This window comes from Megalopta genalis, chromosome 5, assembly GCF_051020955.1.
Source record: "Megalopta genalis isolate 19385.01 chromosome 5, iyMegGena1_principal, whole genome shotgun sequence".
Classification (NCBI taxonomy): Eukaryota; Metazoa; Arthropoda; class Insecta; order Hymenoptera; family Halictidae; genus Megalopta; species Megalopta genalis.
The window spans coordinates 14,565,877-14,584,979 of NC_135017.1; the positions used below are offsets into that span (position 1 = coordinate 14,565,877).

Genomic DNA, 19,103 nt, shown 5'->3' on the forward strand with positions numbered 1-19,103 from the left:
CCGCAATACCGACATGCACCGGCGCGGCGGCGCCCCTGTTGGGCGTCGTTGGGTGTCGGCGTCCTCGGTGCCGGTGTTCGCGTTCGCGTCCGCGTCGGTCGCGTTAACTCGATTGACTTAAAACTTCATTGCCATCGTAATAGCTGCTGCCTGCCGTGTAGGCGGCGCGTTCTCTCCGCACCGAGCCGGTGAAAACGTCCGAACCGGTATTACACACTTGTTATCTCACACTTTTAACTTACCGAAACTTACTTTGCCCGAGCTTTCTCGCGTTACCGGACTGCGGATCTTTATCCGTTTACGGCGCCGATGAAACGCGCACGATGATTCTGTCGAATCGAATTAGTCGGGGGAGAAACGAATCACCGTCGAATTCTCCCGAGACACCGGCGGCTGTGTCAATTTTGACCCGACGCATTCAAATCGTTCGCTCGATTGCTCAATTTTGCTGGCGATCGAATCGAACAAATTGTTGTCAAGGTTACGTCAAGGTTGTGTCAAGGTTATAACCATATTTATAACCTTGATATAACCTCGACATGTTCAAATAAAGCAGACTTTTGCAACGAACTTTTTAGTGGCCGTCCATTCGATTCTACAATGTGCAATCCTGGTTCTAATATCTTCGACGTTGTTCCGACAAGACTAGGTAATAATAGTACACACCATACAGCCTATTATTATGAATGATCAATACCATTTTGCTCAGTAACTTCCCCACTAAACGTGGCTGCAGGGGTGATAGTTATTTATGATCGGACAGTACATCTTTGTACAGGACAACAATAGTCTGCGAGAATCGCAAGATGCAGCAGAGTTTATGTGCACAAAGACGTTGCTCTCTTAGTGATTGCAATTCTTTATTGTTCTTTGTAATTCGTTTGAGATGCTATTATTATATTAATTTAATGCTGTTACTATGTAATAACTATACTATTATAATACTATTACTATTACTATATTCATACTATATTAATTTAATATATACTATTGTGGGTGCTATATAATAACTATAGTATTATAATACTATTACCATTACTATTACTATTACTATTATTATTACTATATTAATACTATATTAATTTAATATACTATTGCTATATAATAACTATAGTATTATAATACTATTACTATTACCATTAATATTACAACATAATTTATTTAATGTTACTATTTAATTTTTTACTATCTAAGAAATTTATTCGACCGTTTTCGTAGCTCCAATGATATTAAAAGAATAAATGTGAAAGTACTTCGTTAAAAAAACAACGAATTGGACCTATCACCTTAAAATTACAGGAACACCTCGCTGCCTAAACAAATTGTCTTGCTAGCAAAGAGCCGTAAACGAAGTTGGTATGGTAGCTTACGGCGGCTTCGAAAATCGAATGAATCCGTTCGAATCGAAGATCAAGGACCCCAGCATCGGGAGCCCGGGAATCCGATTTTTCTTCAAAGCTCTCGCATCTCGAAACAAAATCCATGGTTGCACGTTATTGGCGGTGGCATCGAGCATACGCAAAGCAGGTGATGAGATGCACCGGGGAAAATTTGCATTTCCAATCGACAAGTTGAGCCGCTCGCATTCGGCGGAACGCGATGGCAACGCGGGGGATGATGCGTCGGAGCGACGGGAAGCGACGGGAAGCGTCGCGACGACCGACAGGGAACGTCTTTTGTCGCGTCGCGCTATTTGTACACGAGGGCCGGGAACAAAAGGGGGAACAGTCAAACGCAAGCGAGCTCGATTAATGGCGAGTAATAAATCCTATCGTCGATTTCGCTAGCCGGACGACCTTGTTTCGGCCAACAGCGGCCCGCATTCCTTTATTATTTCTGCCATTTAAACGGCGTAACGTGTCCGTGAGCCCTTCACGCTGGTATTGCCCACTATTCAAAGGAATATTTCCGATATCCCACGAGCACTTGTTCGATTCGTTGCGTGGAAAACCGCCGTTAGCCGTCGCTTCATCGATGCTGCACTGCTGCACCCCCATCGTCGCGACCATCCGCCGAACTTTCATCTAAAATGTCGTCACGCTGGATATTTAACCAATTTGCAGAATTAATTAATTCGCAGTTATTTCCATTTGCCGATTTATAGCGATTTATAGAAGTTCCAGCGAACGATGCGATCCAGATCGAGCTGTTCACGCGGACGAATAACAGGGTCTGCTCGAAGCGGGATGAAATGGTTCAGAAAAATTGTAGCTCGACGTTTTTGCAGTCGTATGAAAGAGAAGGCTCTATTTCACAATATTTTCGCGACGGGAGTCCACGGAAAAATTTTTTCGACGCGTTCGAGGCGTTTAAAGTTGCGCGATTTCGGGGGACTTCCGGCGCGTTCGGATAAGAGGAAGAGTCCATTCGAAGTGGGACAAAACTGCGAGAAAAAAATCGTGCGTCGACGTGTTTGGACTCGTTGGAAAGAGGAAGCTTCCCTCTACAAGATAGACTCAACGAGAATGTATAGAAAAATTTTTTGAACGCCGTAGAGCGAGCGGGATCTTGGGAACTTCGAGCTTGTTCCGATAAGAGAGTCCACTAAAAATGGGATAGCACAGGGTGCAGAAAAATCGTACCTCGACGTTTTTGGAGTCGTATAAAAGGGGAAACTTCACTTTACCACGTGAGCCTAATGAAAATCCCCGACATAACGAAGCATGCGTAACGGAACCGATGGAAACAGTACTCGCAAAGATTTGTATTTTATCCAAAATATACGTCGCCTGATGGCGAATTAGGCAACGAAGTGAACGCAAGCAGTGCTCGCTACTTTAAAAACGACTGTCCGACCGTTCACAAGTGATCTATCGGTTTGCACTAGTGACAGGTGTGCGGCTCGTCCCACGCTCCCATCCTCCGGCACCGTCAATCCAGCCTGAGCACTCTCATCAGTCGAAGGGTGACGCTATCGGGAAGGCCTATTGGCCGCGCAGATCCTTCTCCTCCATAACGGCGCCCCGCCCGGCACCCCGAGGCTCTAGGAAGACGTGCTCGAGGAATTCAAATGCCCTCTTGGAATTCTACCAAATATTTCCGACCATCGAAATACTTATCGTGAAGCTATGATTTCACCCTTCGGTCTTGCTCGATCATGCCAATTGTTGCCGTTCCAATTCCGCGGGCTGCCAAAACGAAGCCGCGGCATCGAACGGCGGCAATAATTGTTTATCAGGCTGTTTTCGGGAATGCCGAGGTTGTTACACGGTGATCACCGAACACGCGGACATCATTATGCATTTACGGAGCGAAAAGTGGGTCGGTGAAAACGGCGAAACAGCGGAAGAAGCGCGCCGGAAGAATTTCAAGGAACTCCGGGCACTCTTGAAGCACAAATCAAGCTTTCTCTCTTGGCCCACAAATCAAGTTCTCCCTTTCACGGGGCACGGTAAAAACGGCGACAAAGTTCTCGAATTCCGACATCGGAAACTGATGCACCGCCAACTGGAGACTGCAAGAATGCATATTGTAGCATTGCGATCGCCATCTGTGGACAAAGTTCAACTTCCCCCCGGGTTTCCCCTGTTCTCGGCGCACGTGCAGGTCGAGGACCGGGAGAAAGAGGATCGTCGGATGAGAGATAAATAGGGCGACATTGAAAAAGGGCGAGAGGACGTCCGGGAGATGGACTGCGGAAAGGCGGCGGGGTGCGGGGCGGATGGAACGGGGCATAGAGAGAAAGAGAGATAGAGACAAATAGGTGGAACGAGAGGTCTAGATAGAGAAAGATAAAAAGAGAAAGAGAGAGAGAGAGAGAATTGGAGAGAAAGAAAAATTGAAAAGAGAGATAGAAATAGAGAGAATGGAAGAGAAAGAAAAATCGCGGAGATAGAGAGAATCGAAGAGAGAGAAAATGGCCGGCTGTTTCAAACGAAACACCCTGTACTATGGGCAGAAAACCAGGGAGAGAGAAAAATAGGATAGAGAGAGAGCCGGAGAGAATAACCAGATGAGGAAGGAGCGAAATTTCGTCAGCGATGCCACTCCGAACTCCTCTAGCCAGAGGCTTCCTCTCGGCGATAAGAGGTCCGAACGTGATATAAATTCGCGAGGGGTTTAAACCACGATCGGTCTAACGAGCGCGCACAGCTCCTAACTCAGGGTCAGGAGTTTACTGAATGGCGAAATCGCACGGTAATTTTCTCGAGTAGTCGTCGCCTGTACTCCACGAGGTTTCCTCGGTCCTTGCCTGCCTGGCTGCCTGGCTGGCCGCGTCCCTCTGTTACCCGACCGAGCCGAGGCCACGCCATGTCGTTCGTTCTCCTCCCATTCTACTCGCCACACTTTTTTCCTAATCGCTCCTCTGATTCCCCAGATTGCTCCTTTCATCCCTTTCCTCCCTTCATTAGCCCTTTTCCGATTCGTTCGCGACCGCTTCCATCGCTCCTCTCCAAAAACGATACCGAATATCATCGTCGTTTGTTCCCGGCCATTCTTTACATCTTTCCACTATTTCTATGTTATTTATTTGTCGATGCTTCGAGCCGGATGGTTAACTGACGCCAAGATTGTGCGTGAAGTAATGTCTCTCTAATTGACTGGATAATTTGGGAAGAGGAGATACGATTATTCGAGCTTGGTAGCTCATTTTTATAGTTGTTGACAATTCGTAACTATAAAAACGAACCGCAAGGCTCGAATTGTCCATTTTTGTGGACATCCCGAGCGTCAATTAGAGAGACATTACTGTACTATGATAATATACATCATTGTACAAGCGACTAAACGATAATTAATAAGTACCAATTAAGATTGTACAAGGAACAAATGATACGAATAGAAAATAAATCTGATTATTTTACATAATTCGCATAGATCCGTGCAATTATTTGATCCTACGAGCAACGAATAATTTTCGATCTAAATAAGCATTCGAACGAAAGGACGTTTTTACTTAAGTGACGCTCTGCGCACTGCGCGATTACGTCCCCTAAAGTTCATCCCCCTAAGCATTCCTGTTCAATGATCCTAAACGAACTTTCGGCGCCTAGCTAGTACGGCAAATATTTTAACGAAAAAAGAAGCGCACCGTTGTCGAAGTCACAGGTCGTTAGAACTTGTACACGGTTAAAGTACGATGAGACGAGGCGAGGGTGCGGTAAAGTAAAGTAAGGTAAGGTGAGGTAAGGTAAGGTAAGGTAAGGTAAGGTAAGGCAAGGTAAGGTAAGGCGAGGTAAGATAAGACGAGACGAGAAGCTAGAAGGAAGGAAGCGGTACGAGCTTAGCTCTTTTAACGGCGAGCAGACTGCTCCCTTATAAATCGATACGTCTCTTAATATCTGGCGACTCGAGTCGAACTCAATCGAGGACGATCGATCATTTTTTATGAGAAACGAGAAACGGGATATATCTCGCAACTCGACAAATCCACCAGCCTCACTTCCCGCCCCGACCCGTCCCTTTCCTTCCCTACCCTTCGCCGGTTTCCTCTCTCGCCTTTCTTTCCTCTTTTTCCTTTCTGTTCATGCGAGCCTCTGATCCGCAAAAGAGCCCATAACTCCCAGCCTGCCACTGATCTTTCCGACGTGACCATCGATATTACCGCAGATATTTGGCGAAAGGTGATATTATATCTCACGTTCGTACATTTTATTTCGACGGGGACGGCCACCGTCATTTGGGACAACGTTATCTTCTTGCACGGACACGTGCGAGACACCTTCGAATCTTTCCCGTCGTAATTCGACCTCTTAACGATTCTCCTTCCGCCAGCTACGATATCAAAACTCCTCCGCGGTGTTATTGCACCGTAATTTATCGGATTTCGCAAATTTTTCGCGGTTTCTTTTGTATTTTTACGGCGACCGTATCCTTCCTGTAATAGACTTTACCCTCCCAAGACGGTGGCTAAGTCAATTTTGACCGGGCGTGATTAAATCGTTCGCTTAATTACCCTCAATTTTCGACAGATATTCTCGGGAAATATGCATCGAAAAATTGCCGAATAAAATTCAGGAACGTTCGATGGTACATCAATGATACAGCTGCGAAAATGGTACCTCGTGCATCGAAATTATTTACCAGAGCAGACGAGCATGATCGGGTTTGCAGTAGCGATTAGAATGCACGCTCCACATATAATTGTTTCGCGGTCGTGTCGAGCAAAAGAAGAAACCGGCTGCGAGGAGAGGAAAGTGGTGAGCACGACGGTTGCGAGGCGAGCAAATAAGGTGTCTCTGACCGATTCGGAACCAGGAAACCCGTGCAAAGTCTTTTATGAGACGAAGGGGAGACTTTTATTGCGTCCTGCGGAACACCGGGAGATCGGGAATTCGGATTTTTCGGACAATCGAACCTTCTCTCCTCCGTTCTACGGACTACGAAGCCGAAATACATTTTATCATTCCAGCGACAATGCATATAAACCGAAGTCAATTTTTATATTTTAGTTATTTTATTACCGAACGAAATCGCGCGAAGTTCCATTCATTTCTCTGGACGATGTTAAACGAGAACCGTGTAAAAAACTGGGTCCGGGCAAGAAACAGCGAAAGTGCGAATCGCTTTCTGTCCGTCGTAAAATCCAGGAAGCTGCGTCGGTCGCCGCGGAACACGGTCGCAGCCGGTGTTTTTGCGGTTTCGACGAATCGGGTCGCCGCGGTGCGGTGGATTCGTTTAGAAGTCGTTCGAACTTGTCGCATTATGCGAGCCGGGGGGAGAGGAGGGGGGGCTTGTAAACGGCCGGCAATCTGGCCGAAATAATTTGCAAGCGTTTGTTTTGGTTCCGTGTTCGAAGATCGTTACACCATCGACGCGCACGCGGTTGCAGTTTGCAGCGGCGGTTGCAGCGGCGGGACGTCAGATGTGTGTTCGCGTGGGGCCAGGTAACTCATGAATCGAGCGGACCAATCAGCGGAAACCCCATTAACCGTTTTAGTTTCAGCGTGCTCGTAACGCCTGGCATTCGCGCATTCCTCCTTGTTCCGTGAATTTACGGTAATTTCGTTCCGCGGAGGAATTTATTTCGCCCGATGACTTTTCATTTTGCCCCGCGCACGCTTCGCCGCCGCGCCGCTTCCAAATCATTTTTATGCGGGGCCACCGTTCACGTGAATTATCATTCACGGAATCTTCTGTTATGAATTATGAATTATACATGATGTCGTTATTGCAACGGCGCCAGGTTCCGCGGCCATGTGATAGATGACGCGTGGCGGCTGCGCTTTCTGCCGAAACTGTTTCGACACGGTCTTTCTTTCTTAGTCGTACGCGATATTATTCCGATCCTTGTGATCTATGGCAGGCTGGATGTATCGGTTGCGAGAGGGCCACGTCGAGGATTTATAGGAATTCCAATTGGAAATATTCTCAAAGTCTAGTTCGTTAAATTGACACTGTCGGTTTCCTTGTCCACGTTGCAGCGGCGCAACGAGATCGTTCGAGAATTATCACGGTGGAAAAACGAGCCTCGTCATCCTCCGAGAACCACCGACGGCCGATTTTCCACGGCTGCCAATAGTTAGCAACAATTGCCATCGGTTGTCGGTGGTAGCCAGTTGCGCAACGTCACGACAAGGGCGTTCCCATTATTCGAGGCAGCCGGCCACCTTTGTTTATCAGGCTAAAGTGTTTAACGTGTCTATTGGTCGGCGAACGTGATTACAAAAGCGGTTCACCTAGATGCTTTGCTATAGCGTTCCTTGATTACAGTTAGATTGACTAGCATTCGATAGAGGGATGTGCAATCAAGATAGAACGGCTCGAATGCGCGCGCGCGCGCTCGCTCGCCCGCGCATGTAAGATCGCTTGCCCCTATGGATTAGAAAACGTCTAGCTACGCTGCTGGGAATCGACTCCCCGGGCTGCAGTAGCCGGGTCACATTGACCCGGACGGTTTAACGGTGAACTCGTCTTTGCCCGAAATAAAGATTTCATTGCAAAGAACAGGAATGAAACAGAAACGTATCTAAATAACTTCGATGGATCGAAGAGGAGAATAGCAATGTTCATAAATTTCTCCCAGACGATGTTTTTTTAAAAACACCCGCATAGAATTCGCGGTCCGTTCCATAAGCATTGGATCGAACGTCGACGCGCGGTAAATATAAATACGTACAGTGACTTTTCCCTAATTCGCACTCGGATCGCGCACAAAAATGGACAATTGGGGAATACATAGAACAAAACGAGTCGCGAGGCTCGAATAATCTCGTATCTCCTCTTCTCGAATCGTTCGTTCCTGTGCGCGATCCGAGCGCGAATTAGGGTACAGTAATAACGTGTTCCCGGTATAAGTTGATTAAAAACGTCGCGGTGCTAATCTGTGCACGCTTAATTGCACAAGCTGCCGCGAACTCGGCTAAAGAAGACGACGACGACTTAAACGACGTGTGTAACGTGTACACCGGCCCACGTGAATCGGGAAGACGAGCTTTTTTTCCACCCTCCGGCTCCATTCGCGACACGTTCTTGTAACTTGTTAACGCGTTACAAGAGACGACCGAGCAAGCGAATTCTGAATTAGTTTGCCGGCGAATTAGCGAATCCGTGATTGGTAATTTAATCAGCCGAAAGTTGCCGCGCAGAGTGCTCAGAAAATGTTCCGAATCTTCGGTCAGAGTTAAGTAAATTACGGTACGAGATTGCCGGGGCACCGCGCGCGCATCCTACCGCCGCGCCGGCTTCGGTACTTATATTACTCGAAATCTGTCTGGACAAAGATATATCAACCGCTCGGCTCGAACTAATTGGATATGACGTGCGCCGTAAAAACGGATCCTGAATCACGAGCAATTTCTCCGCGGAGTTCTTATCGCTGCTGGAAACTTGCTGCCACTGACACCAACACCGCCGCCATCTCCACCACCACCACCATCGCCGCTACCATCGCAACACGCACGGTGCTACCCGGCCACATCTGGGCGAATTTTATTTCAAATGGAAACAAAAGATAACTATTTTTGAAAGACACGATATGGTCGGACCTTTTTATATTACGTTACTTCTTGCCAACTTGTACCGTTGATCCGAAATAAAAATCAAACGTCGATTCGTTCGACATAATGCGAACTCAATTAACTCTGCGGTACAATACCCTATTATAATTACTTTGGCACAATAATTTATAACAATCGCAGTCAAAATACGCGTACCAAATTGAACAGGTTGAATGTTCGATGAAATCGTCGACGGAAAAAGAATTTCCATTGAATCGTAATTTCATTGTGTCTCCGGTGTAATCCTCTGTTATTTTGTTCCTTGCTCAAAGCAGGCTTGTGCAGCAAATCGACAGCAGGACAAAGAGAGCTTCGATTGACAATCTTGTCAGAACGTCAGCGGATTGGCGATAAGCTCCTCCATTCGTTAATTATACAAATGATAACGACGAAATAAGTTGTCGCGCTAACGAATCCGCGACGGCGTCGTATGGATTAATAAACTCGCGTTTCATAACGCTTCGTTGCCGTTAGCATCTCGATTTTATCGTCTTCCATCCGTCACACTTCGTAGATCGATATCTGCTTTCAATAATTCTTTGATCGCATTTTATTGCAGCTTCTGCTGTCGATTCGATCGCTTTTAATCTCGAGTGTACTCGCGAATGCGTTTCTAAGCGGCCCGATAATTACATCGTCGACATGCTTCTGCGAATTAAATATTCTCCACCGCAACTGCGAGGATTAATTTTCAATCTTTAACATTTTTAATAAATCGTAAACGGTGAAAAATGCGCATTTTTTTGCTGCTGCTGTTTTTCTGCTGCGATAATACTTGAAAGATTTTATCCCATCGCAAGGCGGACGTGAAAGCTGACGGTGTCGACTGATCTGTTCAAACTTGTACATTTCTCACGCGACGCAGAACTTGAAGAATATAAAAAATTCCTAATAAATCCTTGACGGCGGCCGCGACGATACGCGCTTAAGCGAACGGCCGCTAAGAACGGCGTAAAGGAAGATATCTTAAACAATTATCGCGGCGAGGAGGAGTCCGGCAAAGCGTGGGTGACGAGAACGTTGGTTTCGGCGTTGCAGAACGAGCAGAAAAATTGCTTTAAACGGAAAAAATGTGGCGAGAGACCGCAGACTTGGCTGATTGTCAGTGTCGTTCTGCTCGGTCTCATTGTCAGTCTCGCAGGGTCCCGGCGTTTCCCTTCCTTCCGTCAGCCCGTTTTGTTGTCTCTCCCTCTCTTTCGTCTTCGTGCTTCCTCGCCGCGTCCCTCTGTCACCTTTCTGTCCCATCCCGTCCCGTCCCGTCCCGTCTCGTCGCGATTCTGTCTCGCTGCGGGCTGCACCCTCCTCTTCCGGCGGTCTCTCCATTCTTCTCACGGTCCTTTCTAACAGCGGGAGAAAGTCGGCGAGGGAAATACTCTCATCGTCTCCGGTGGTAATTTTTCAACCTTCTCTTTGACTCGACTCCGCGTCCCTTTAACCAGCACCGGCTCCAACGTGTCTACCTTGCCCCCCATTCCGCACCCACTCGCCGCCAGAGCCGTGTTCCGCTCTCCGCGACACCGATCCTCGACACGATCAACGCCTCAAATATCTCCAAACATGCTCGCCGGCGAATCTGCGGCTCCATGGGAAACACGCGGAACTTCAACTCTTCCGTAGACTTCTTCCGGGGATTTTTGCTATTTCCATATGTAACTATTATTACCGGAGAAAATCAAGATATTTATAATCTATTTGAAATATATCTCCTCGGTCCTGGTGCTACAACACCGATCGGTTGAATCGTTTGAAAGATCGCGTTGAAATTGTCGAGAAACAAATTACAGTAATGTCTCCCTAACTGACGCTCAGATTGTCCACAAGAATGGACAATTTGGGAAGAGGAGATGCGATTATTCAAGTCTTGCGGCTCGTTTTTGCAATTGTTAACAATTCGTAACTATAAAAATAAACTCTCCTCTCCCGAAATTGTCCATTTCCGTGGCCAATCCGAGCGTCAATTAGAGAGACATCACTGTACACCGACAGCATCCTAACGAGATAAAAGCCTCGGCGTATCTCGCATCGGAAATTGGCTAACAACTCGCGTCGGATAATAAGGTAGCCGGTCGCCTCGGAGATAATACATAGTCGGCGGCGGTGGTCTCGCTTTAAAAATGTCAATCGACCGTTGTTCGACGCGAGCGAATCGATACGGCGTGTTTGGAGGGTCCTCTCGGAGCATTGTTGCCCGCCGCCAGACACATTAATTCGAGGACGGCTTGTCGATTCCGAATTCATATTGATCTGGGACTCGACAATAATTATTATCGGGGTGCCTAATTGTTGTTTGTGCGTACGCCGGCTGCGTGGCAACGCGTCGTAGCCGTTTCTCGTTGTTCGACGTCCCCCCAGCCGCGGTTGCGGCTGCGGCTGCAGCGGCCGCGTTAACGCGTCGATCTAAAACCGCTCGGCTCGCCTTCGAACGTCGATCTCTCGATCGCCGCACCGTAGAGATCGCGAGCCGATTATCCCCGGGAAAGAATCGGTCGGCCAGTTTATTCGGATTAATGCGTCCTCGCTGAGCCGGCTCGATGAAAGCCGATGCAGTATGCATGCGCCGCGCGTATTTGTGATCGGCGCGACTACATTGTGCCCGGCATTCATCCACCATATGAATTGGTAATTATGTAATACTATATATTACCGGCATTAATAACAATATAGTGCGATCCATTAATTATTCGAGCTGATTTTCAATTTATAAAAGCGGCGGCGGCGACGGCGGCCGGTTCCGGTGAAACCGCGTATCCCGGACGATTGTTTCTCGGATTACCGGCAATCGCGTGTTTCCCCGGAATCATTTAGGCTCGTTTCGATCACTGTGCCGGCTCCTCAGACCGCTTGCAACGTCGGAGCATCGATTTGTAATAGAATGCATAGGGTTCGTCGTCGTTGAAATATTTAAAGTAAATAAACCAGACGAAGCGAATGGAAGAAAATGATTAAAATAATGAAATTCTCGCACTCGGTAGCAGCAGCAGTCGTTGAAGAATCGAGAAGATTCGCACTTTTCTGCAGATCTCGAGATTACGAAGATCGACGAGACCGATTACGCGATTCTTTAGTCTACCTGGGAGATCCTTCTGTTCGTCGGACAGGGATAAAGTAGGCCCATAACGAGGGAACGAGAGGAAACGCGAATTAGCCGGGAATAATTACAAGCTGGAAGCCAGTCTACGGCGTTTGCTTCGAAATTTGACGGAGGAAACGTTCGCCACGGTGGAAACACTCGGCCACCGTTCGATTTAGTCGAATTGATACGACTACACGAGCCTTCTCTCTCTCTCTCTCTCTCTCTCTCTCTCTCTCTCCAGCCGCCCTCTGTGCCACACCCACACCCCATAACCACCCGCGCACTCGATACAAAACAGACGGGGGTTTTTGCGTTTTTCGAAACGCTCGATGTACGACACGCGAAACGACTACGCGCACCGCTCGATACCGAATCGGCCGAAAAATGTAAATCGTCGATCATTATCTGCCGATCTGTGATTTACAATGCGCCGCACCGCACGCCGCACGCCGCAAAATATGTGGTCGCCTCGATGGCCACGCAGAGGTTTGTAATGCGCTGCGCGTGATCCGCGAGATCTGCCGAAACTAGTATTTTTCGCTGATGAATTCGCGGGTTAATCTTCGACTCGTTGAGCGAGCACCGTTTTAATATAACTAGTGGCGACGGGACGTCGAATCGACACCGTATCGCTAATGGTACCATTATCAATTTATTTCAAATCATTTCATAAACGTCGATATATTATTTTCAACGAATTAAGAACAAAAGGTATTGCACGTACGTCGCTGTGAATAATTATAGACACGATGTAACGTTGATACCTCTAGCGATATTTAAACAAGAACTTAACCGAACACCGTATTTATATACTTTTTTATATCAGAAATAATGGGAAATAGAAATACACGAATAATGTAGGAGTTAACAAGCAAATTACACGAACGATCAGTGAGGGAAAAGCCGCGGGAGTTGAATTATGTAAAAACCAGATAATGCGGATTTAAAAAATGTACAAACGTTTCTGTGGGGAGCGAACTGGCAAGCCGGGTATAAAGTAAAAAAAATTAGGAAACAGGACATGGAATACCGACTGTCGTTTCGGGCTCGGGGGACATTTTCCCTGTCACGTTTCACCGTCATCCAGTTCAATGGATGACCACTTTTCTTAAACTCTTTGCTATTCAGTGGTCGCTTTACGAGGAATACAAACGATCGTAATAGTCAGGCTATAAGAGAAACACTGCTGCACGAAAGAATCGTTCCAACAATTCGTATTACGACGGCTGTTCTACTTTTTCGCTATCAAATCTCTGGGACGCATTGTACCGTAAATGTATGCATCATTAGGATCGCCGAGCTATCCGAAATCCAACGTTCATATCTAACGTTCGAAATCCTGCTGAACTAGATTTATTGTTCACGTTGGTAATTCGTTGGTGGAACCTGCGCGTTTATCCTTGATCGAATTTTTTCGTTGCATATTAATGCAATATCCTCGATGAGACCTGTGCAACATTGATTGTTGGGATAATTAAAATGTGGATTGGACAAATTTGGGTGAAATTAAAATCATAAAATCAAAAAATTCATCAATTTCATCCTACAACTTCTACATTTTATTGCTTAGTTATTTTCAGTCGAACTTACATATTTCATTCTATTTATAGTTATCCTGTATAATATAAAATTTTGTACTATTGTTCATTGTGATGTTCCAGATCCTCCTTGTTAAAATTGTGAGACCTTGATTATTGTAACAATCGAATTCCTGATCGATTGTTAACATCGTGTAACATTGAATCAAGCTCACAGCCTCACTAACCACTCTCATTTAAAACACCTTGAACGAGTATGGACAGCCAATTCTGTACAATGATTCCTGCCACATCGATCATAAGCTACCTAGCGACGGCCAAGATTCCTATCGCCTACAGCGAGCCTTAGAAAATCAATTTATCCTCGGTAAATATTCTCTGAAAGGCATAAACAAATAAGCAATTCGCAATTTCATTTTACAATTCATAATATAATTTTACAAGTGACTTACCAATCGACTTCTGTAATTCCGTGTGACATCGCGTTCGGTGTTTAGTTAGCATATTGTCACTTAACCTCACTCTTCCAGTTCCTCTTGCTTCAACCGATCACTAAACACGCGAAAACCCGAGACGCTCGTCGCGTGAATCTAACCCGTTTCTTCAAAATCGAACGCTACACTTAAAATCGTCGCAACAATTATTTAACGAGACATTGGTGAAACAACTTTAACGCGGATGCGAATCGCGAGTCAACAAAACATGAGGAGCACTGACTGAAAATCACACACGGTGTTTTGAAAAGCCATCCCGCCAGAAGCGGCGCTGCGCACGCGCGTTACAGGTTACGAGCGATCGAGAGTCTTTTACCGTATTTACATCACTCGCGAAAGGTTAATTGATCGAATAGAGAAATTTCCTGCGATTCGTCTACATATGTTATTTATTTTTTTACAAACTTTACCGAACGAGAAAAGAATATTAATTATCACTTACCACGGACAGTTTTTGTAAACGCGCCGCGATAACTTGCGAGTCGGTCGGTCGAGATGTTTCTAACCTGTTCAAGCGCGGCTCCCGTTGGAAGATCGTGTGTCACCGAAACTTGACGTGCGTGTAATTTAGAACTGGAAGACAAAGAACGTTTGCTGAAGCTGTCATTTTCGCGGATTGTATTTCTACGCGAGATTCAAGTTACCTTTGAATGCCGTGAGACGCTCCTGCGACGATCTTCCAACGATGATGTGCTTCCGACCGCTCCGACCCGCGAACAGATCGCGCGATCGGCGCGCACAGCGAGTGCGCCACACGGCGGCGCCATTTTGAATTAGGAGTGCTCAAGAGGGTGCGAACGCGGGAGCTGCATCGTGGAAGATTTTCCTGTATTTTCCGGGCAAGTGGCGTGTAAGGTAGGAAAAGATACTCTGTGATTGTATTTTCTTGCATGCTGATTCGAAATATGTAAACGGGAACAGCTATTCGCCTAAATTTCTCACAAAAATTCGGATTCAAAGGGCGGTCTACGTCTATAGCCTTAGCTCGGCGACCGTTTTGGCGCGTAGATGGAAAATTGCGTGTAATTGCACAGTAGTGCAAAATAGTTATATTATCAATTCTCGAATTTATATATATATATATATATATATATATATATATATATATATATATATATATATATATATATGGTGTTTCGCGTTGATTCGCGTCAAATTAAAGTCGCGCACGGTCGCGGATGGTTGTTAGCCAGCTCTTCGAGAATTCATATCCGCCAGAGACACCGTGAGATTTTACGATCGCAACTGGCACGCGAATGGCCCCATTTTCGTCGGATGCTGATAGACGTTGTATTCTGTTACGTCGTGTATGCAGCGAGCTTGTATACAGGGAACACACCGTGTATTTGGACCCGGCATTAGCATACACCGTGGAGTGTACGGGGTTTTCTGCCTTGCATCTTTCCTTGTGGCGCGCGCGCGCGCGAACTGATTTCTCGCGGCAGCCATGTTGGTTCGGATTGGCGGGAATCGGTTCAGAAAGAAAATGGCGGTTCATCCTCCATACGACTACCGAAGTCGACTACTTATTATTAACCAATATATATTTCATTTCGTGAGAGAGAAAGAGAGATAGAGACATTTTGTAATGATATCGAATTTGGAATTTTAATTGTGTTATAATACTTATTTATAATTTAAAAAATATTCTTTTTGAAACCCTGCCATTACGATTTTTTTCTTTCTGTCTACAATTACAGTTTCTTAACACAGTTTAATTTCTTCCGTTCTTTTGCCGAATAAAATTCATCATCTTTTAGAAAAATATCGTTTTTTCGGTGCATGCATTCGAAAAGATGTTTCAGAAAATTGCTAAATAAACTCCTCGGCGCGCACAGTTCGGTTTCCATGAGAAAGCTGCTCTTCTCGGTCGTTGAACAACGCGTTCTACGATAAATAGATGTGAACGAAAATCGTTCAGCGAAGGGAAGCAGCTCCAATTCGCCGATTTCCGACTGTTAGGGTTAACAGAGGAAAGGGAGCACGGGAAAAGTCGATGAACGATAGATTTTCCGCGGGCACGACGAAAAAAAAAGGAAGAATCGTCGAAGAATGCTGGGGCGAGGACGTCGTCCGGGGTTGGCGGTGTTCGGAAGGGCGGCGGGCGGTCGGCGGGAGGAAGGCCGGGCACGTCGAAGGCAATGATGGTAGGTCGTTAGCGTTAATGAATAAGTAAGGTTAATTTGCGAATGGGTTTCACACTACGCGTTGCTACGACCGCTCGCACCCGAGGGCATCCATTTCATTATCGAGACTGAAGCACCCCTTGATCCGGCACCCCTGCACCCGCCCCCGCGCCCGCTTTCTCACAGCCAGGTTCACACGAGCCCCGGGATCTCGACCCCTTCGTTTACAACCTTTGAGAGTTTCTACTTTAAGGTCCCCGGGCGCGAGTATTTCTGCTGTTCCGTAAAAAGAGGGAGAGAAACTCGCCGGGAAAGATGGAACTGGAAAACGAGACGGAGAAAGACTGAAAGAAAACGAGAGAGAGGGAGATGGAGAGGGTGGCTCAACGAGAGAAACCAAAAGAGAGTAAATGAGAAGGAGAAAGAAAGGGAGAACATGAGAGAGAGAGAGAGAGAGAGAGAGAGAGAGATGGAGAGACTGAAGGAAAAAGACGGAGAATATTTATAGAGAAAATATTTGGAATACTATTTTAAATAATGGTTTCCTCACACGCGGACCTGGGTAAAAATAGTCTAAGAAATACAAATATTTGCGAATACTATTTCCTTCAACAGTGTTACGTATGCTTGAAATAATAACTGATTTCTGTATTAAATGAAGTCCTTGGTGAAACACTCGATTAATTTCATAAATGTATATCAAGTATTTAAGATATTTAAACATTGTTTGTCATCGAATGAAATATTTTTATTTTACTAAATCATAGTATGAAATATAATTGTTTTGACAGAATAAGGAAACTATTTATTTCAATGAACTATTTCAGGTTATTGTAAAATATAATATATCTGAAATGCATATCATATATTTGAAAAATCAATGAACTATTTAAACTAATATTTCGTTTGACACAGAAATATATAAACGACTATTTATAATACAATATTTGTGCAATATTTGTGTTTCTTAGTTGAAAGATTTTTGCCCGGGTCTGCTAAAAGTGAGAGAATAAGGGAACACGGAGAGAGAAAAGATATCAGAGTAATCCTTTGGTTGACGCGCGCACTTATCATTTGCTGGGGTGCGTCGGGCGTTTTCCCCGCGAAGATGGAATCAACTGTAACGGATGCTGCTCGTTCGTCGATGTTTAGGGAGCCGACTCGCGGCGCGACAGAGTGCACGGTGTACCCGCGGAGAGAATACCCTGTAATGGTTGCATTATTCAGTCGGATTCGAAGAGAAAAGTACACGGTAACAGCGACCAAGTGAAATGGGAACGTCGAGGAAGAAAGTCTAAAAGAATTTTTAAAGCGGAACTGTGAGCGGTGACGGTGAACTGGATGCTGCAGGAGTCGCGCGTAGATCAGGAGGCAGCAACGTTCTAGGACCCGAAAGATCGGTAACGGCTGGGCGACGAACGTGTCTGTCGGATTTTTAGCTAGAATTTTCGTGTCGATGGAGCCTCGGTCTTTTTGATTTGGCCGAGGATCCTGCCAGAGGATGCAGCTGCGATGAATAATGAAAACGGCGAATGAAAATATTGTGGAACAGACGACACAAACTTCTGAAAAATTCACTCGGCGAGCTTCCATTTGCATTAATAGAGAACCCGTGTGTGCGCCGTAAATGCATAAAGATGCGCAGTCCGGATCTGTTGAGATCGCGGCTCCCGCCGATTCCGTTCTAGCGCGCATCTTTATCTTTCGTCGCGCTGGCATTTTCGTTCGAGCGTTATTCGCGCTCGACGATTATGTAAACGAAAATAGGCTTGCCCGGTTTGCGAACGTTTACCGGATGTTCCGGCTTTCGTCGAAACGTGGCGACACGTGAAATGGAAATATTTGAAATACAACCGGAACAGGACGCGGAGCGCGCGGAGCTTAGATATCAAGCATCGCTTGGCACCGTCTGAAAATTTACGACGCGGATAATTCGAGGCCCGAGCCGCGCCTCCGTCTTCAACAGTGCTCGAGCAGTCGGCGCAGAAAATGAAAGGGTAAACGGCCATTTGAAAAGCTGATGCTGCCTTCTCCGGCGATTTATCGAAGCAATCGTTCGTGACTTGCTCTTTTATCGAAACTTACTCTTTTTATTGAAATCGAAATTTTCGAATCGACGGATGCTCTTGACAAAAAAATCACAGAGTTTGCGTGGTACCGACTCGCAGCGTTCGCGAGTCACAGATTCTGTCAAAACGATCGACGAGAATGATCGAACGCGAAAGAAGAATCGATTATGGTTTCGTCGAATCTAAATAATATTTCGATGCTTGGATCGTTAATTAGAGCGAAAAAAAGGAGCCGCAGATCGCAGTGATCGACTATCCAACGTGCAAAGAGGATCTGTTTCGACCTTGAGCCGTTCGGGGCCGATTCGAGGAGACCGCAAATGGAATTTCCATGGATGTAAGTGGAGGAAAGAGAGCGGGGATATCCCGGAGGGATATTGGCATAGGTATTAGTAGCGGTACCCGCAGTGTTTCAAACCCCTATGGCAAAGGAACCGTCTACGGTCTACGGTCTACGCCGTGGCTCCGAGCGGAGTTGTGCGTCGTGTGCGTGTGTACCTTATACGAGGCACACGACCACCACCATCGCCGCGGGACCACCACTAACGCTACGACTACGACTACGAGTTCGATCATACTGACATCGCGGAGCGAACTCTATATGCGGATCTTTGCTAGCAATATGCAGCCTCGCGCTTCTCGCATAAATCACTTCTCGCAATATCTATCCGACCCTTTCGGCTCCGGTATTCCTCGAGGAGCCTGACTTTCATATCCCTCAGTTAGGAAACATGACTATGTTATCCCCGAGCATCGCGAGATTCGGCTGCTTAACTACGAATCATTTTTCTGCTGGCGGAGTGTCACCACCGCCGCCGCCGCCGCCGCTACGAAAGCCTCCCGAAGGGGTTCGATGCTCCAAAT

The 19,103-nt window shown here is 46.2% G+C and overlaps 1 long non-coding RNA gene across 1 annotated transcript; it reads right to left on the reverse strand.

The window, feature by feature from the left end:
- Positions 1–13,548: 13,548 nt before the first annotated feature.
- Positions 13,549–14,801, reverse strand: LOC117226865 (uncharacterized). The gene is made up of 3 exons (XR_004491926.2): positions 14,689–14,801; positions 14,003–14,617; positions 13,549–13,928 (listed from the first exon to the last, which is right to left on the reverse strand). It is a non-coding gene; the product is annotated as an uncharacterized LOC117226865 (long non-coding RNA).
- Positions 14,802–19,103: the final 4,302 nt, after the last annotated feature.